Below are 4,373 nucleotides of genomic sequence, written 5' to 3' on the forward strand. Positions count from 1 at the left end.
GGTTGAGCCCTTTTTCATTAAGGAAATTTCCTTCAATTCCTTATTCACTGGGAGTTTCTCTCAGGAATGAATCTGGATTTGTCAGACACTTCTTCTGTACCTATTGAGGTACCTTCCGAAATTGCTCATCTGCTATGTGCCAGTCTCTTCGGATATATTACTGATACGTTGTCACAACAAAATATTAACGAAGATATCATTCTCCCAAATTTATAAATAATAAAACAAGCTCAAGGGGCACCTGGGTTGCTCAGTCAGTTAAGTGGCTGCCTTCTGCTCAGGTCATGATCCCAGGGTCCTAGGATCAAGTCCCACATCTGGCTACTTGCTCAGCAGGGAGCCTGCAGCTCCCTCTGCTTGTGCTCTGTATCTCTCTCTCTCTCTCTCTCAACTCAATAAGTAAAATATTTAAAAATAAATAAAAATAAAAATAAATAAAGCAAGCTCAAAAGTATCAAGAACTTGATGGCAGAGCTAATAAGTCTGAACACAAAGATAGATGATAGAAAAAAGCCTGTTTCCTGATTTTCAGATCAGCAAGGTGGGGGAGGCCAGCGTAGCAACTTGCTCCTGCTAGACCTGTTGTTCATAGCAGAGGCACCCAGTACTTTCATGCGCCAAGAGTTGAGGACTGTTTGCTTCCTTCTGGTGCCTGCCTGGGCTCTGAATCCAGACAGCACTGGGGGCCAGCGGTCCCTCTCCTCTAAGGATAGAAGTTGAGCTACCTCTTCAGGCGCCACTCTTCTAAAATATTCAAACCAAAGAAGAATATGCCTGAGGGTTCTCATCAGCTCTTAAAACAGGCAGAATCAACTCTAGGAAGTGGAAATCTGAGACAAGCTCTTACGTTGCCAGAGGGAGAGGACCTCAGTGAATGGATTACAGTTAACATTGTAGATTTCTTCAACCAGATCAACATGCTGTATGGAACTATTACAGAATTCTGCACTGAAGCAAGCTGTCCAGTCAGGTCTGCAGGTCCAAAATATGAATACCATTGGGAAAATGGTACTAATATTAAAAAGCCAATCAGATGTTTGGGTTCAGGATCAGCTTGATGATGAAAGTTTTGCCTTCTAATATTGGTGTCCCCTTTCCAAAAAACGTTATGTCTATGGCAAAGACCCTTCAAAGGATTTTTCTGGGTTTATGCATATTTGTCACCAGCAGTTTGATTCTGTGATGCAGCTGTGAGAGGAGGCCCACCTCAACATCCCCCTTAAGCCCTTCATTTTCTTTCTTCAGGAGTTTAATCTGATTGATAGGCATGAGTTGGCACCTCTTCAGGATTTAATCGAGAAGCTTGTATCAAAGACAGATAAATGCTTCTTCTAGAACATAGTNGAGAAGCTTGTATCAAAGACAGATAAATGCTTCTTCTAGAACATAGTTCCCTTCCTGCTTCATCTGCTAGAGCTATCTCATTGTTATTTATTAAAGACTAGTGATACAGACTTTAAGAAAACAGGATAAAAGACATTTATTGTTTCTGTCTACTGATAAAATTGTTCCAAAGGTAGATTGGCCCAATCCTTCAGTGAGAAATTCAAGATGCAGCGGACTCTGAGGAACTGTGTGGCCACTCCCGTTATTGTCAGAGTTATACTGGTTGTAACATGTGGTAATTGACATGTAGTCTATTTGTTTACTTACTCCTTTACTGAAGAAAATGATTGAGTGCTTCAGGTGACAGCATAATGAAGACTGAGAATTCCCACCAATACTTTATTAACAAGTTTCCAGAATAAATTACCTAATAAGGCAATCAGATCAGTTTTATTCCGCTTTTATTTACAAATAGAAGAGGTATTTTAAAGTTTCCTTAAGATTTAGAACATATGGGGGTTCCTGGGTGGCTCAATCATTCAGCATTTGCCTTTGGCTTAGGTCGTATCCCAGGGTCCTGGTATGGAGCCCCACATCAGTCTCCCCACTCCACGGGGAGCCTGCTTCTCCCTTTCCCACTCCCTCTGCTGTGTTTCTTCTCTCACTGTGTCTCTCTCTGTTAAATAAATAAATAAAATCTTAAAAAGATTTTAGAACATTTGTGTGTTACTTTGCATAACCTTTGAGTTTGAAGTTTCTACTATTGTTTTTATAGGTAAGATTATATATATAAAGATTATATATACACATACATTTTTTTTTTCAAAATCCATGATTGATGTTTAAATCCTCATATATGACCTGTGGGGTATGGGAGTAACCAGAGTTATTTCTAAAATGAGGTTTTTTTTTTTATCTTTACTTGGTATGCTATTCATATAAACCAATCCAAAGTTTTAGGAGTATGTATATAAGAAATAATTTCCCTAAGGTATGTCAGGACAGTCTTGTACATTTTTATTAATTTTTGTTTGAAGATTTTGTATTTTTTTTCATTACTGGTATATTTTATTTTATCTGACAGAATGACAGATTTTTATGTCATTATATGAGTGATGTGAATAATCATGTGAAATGTTTTGAGATAGATGCTATATTTGTGAATATACTTGTATGACTTTTTTCATTTAGTATAAACCTTTCCATCAGTATGGAAAACAAAGGAAATTGCTTTCCACCATATAATCTGGCCATCATCAAAGATTGAAGCTTATTTTTCTGATAATAAAACTTATTCAATAATGTACTATTCTTTAAAATGAAACAGACACAAACAAACAAAAAAAACCCATTTCCTGTATTTGCCACTAAGGATTGTTTACAGAGAAAAAATGGAAGAGAGACTGCAGGGTAGCAAAATGACTGCTTCCAAATCCTTTAAAATATTTTAAGACACTCTTTAACAGGCTCTTTATTATATAATTGGAAATAAGAAAGAGATTCAAATATGTGCAGGTTTGGCCTCTTTACCAAAATTGGAAAGGAAATACATTATAATGGATGCCCAAACTGCTATCGAGGGGCTGACACCTGAGTAGAGGCTTCACCATTCCATTCAGACTGATTATTGACACCTGATCTATGCAATGGACTGTAGCAAAAGGGACAAACCATTTTGTGATTCAGTGATATTGGAGCTCCACTCATGACTAGTGATCACTCTATTCCTTAACAATTGTTTGTTGTAACCCAGTCTAGAGCATAGTTGTTCCAGTTAACAAGTATAAACCTTTCTCAAAAACCTAGAAACAGAATTACCTTATGATTCAGCAATCCAATTCTGGTATATACTAAAAAATGGGAAGAATCTGCCTATATACCAAAAATATTGAGATGTTTCTGAATTCCTATTTCTACCAAAAAGTGGAAGCAACCCCAAAGTCCATCAACAGATAGGAATGGATAAACAAAATGGGATATGATATACACTGGAATATTATTCAGCCTTGAAAAGAAAAGAAATTCTGTCACATGTTGCAACATAGATGAATCTTGAGTAGATTATGTTAAATAAAATGTCACAAAATGACCCATACTGCAGAATCAACTTCTATGAGATATCTAAACTAGTCAAACTCATGAAAAGAGAAAGCAGAATGGTAGTTCCCAAGGACTGGAGGGATGGAGTAATGGAGAGTTATTGTTTAATGACTACAAATATTTTGTTTTTCAAGATGAAAAGTATTCTAGAAATCAATGCTGTTTCTAATTGAACAACAATGTAAATGTATTTCATACCAGTAAATTGTACATTTAAAAACTGGTAAGGGGCGCCCGGGTGGCTCAGTAGATTAAGCCTCTGCCTTCAGCCCAGGTCATGATCTCAGGGTCCTGAGATAGAGCCCCACATTGGGCTCTCTGCTCAGCGGGGAGCCTGCTTCCCCCTCTCACTCTCTCTGCCTGCCTCTCTGCCTACTTGTGATCTCTGTCTGTCAAATAAATAATAAAAAAAATTAAAAAAATAACTGGTAAAATGGTAAATTGCATGTTAAAATGGTAAAATTTTATAATTAAAAAGATTTTAAGAGATTCTTTTTAAGATTTCTACTCTACACATCTGCCTTCAAATCAAATATGAGAGTGTTAGAATGCAAGACCAATTATCAACCACCCGTTACCATCCAAATTTTGAGGCACTGCAGGAATGGGGTTAGAGGTGGAAGGAGGGAAACGGAGAGAATGAGGATTTTGGAGTGTGAACAATAAACAAACAGTGCTGGGAAGTGTGCAAACTGAGCCAGGTGTTGGCAAAAAGTGATTTTGACTGTACTGTCATTTGCAAATATCTTCTCCCATTCCATGGGTTGCCTCTTTGTTTTGTTGACTGTTTCCTTTGCTGTGAAGAAGCTTTTGATCTTGATGAAGTCCCAAAAGTTCATTTTCGCTTTTGTTTCCTTTGCCTTTGGAGACATATCTTGAAAGAAGTTGCTGTGGCTGATATCGAAGAGGTTACTGCCTATGTTCTCCTAGAGGAGAACATAGGCAGT

At 37.5% G+C, this 4,373-nt stretch overlaps 1 pseudogene; it reads left to right on the forward strand.

Moving 5' to 3' along the window:
• The first annotated feature begins 713 nt into the window (after nt 1–713).
• On the forward strand, nt 714–1,335 carry LOC111140489 (annotated as a pseudogene).
• Nucleotides 1,336–4,373: the final 3,038 nt, after the last annotated feature.

This window comes from Enhydra lutris, unplaced genomic scaffold (assembly GCF_002288905.1).
Source record: "Enhydra lutris kenyoni isolate GAN:26980312 unplaced genomic scaffold, ASM228890v2 scaffoldscaffold1834, whole genome shotgun sequence".
Lineage (NCBI taxonomy): Eukaryota > Metazoa > Chordata > Mammalia > Carnivora > Mustelidae > Enhydra > Enhydra lutris.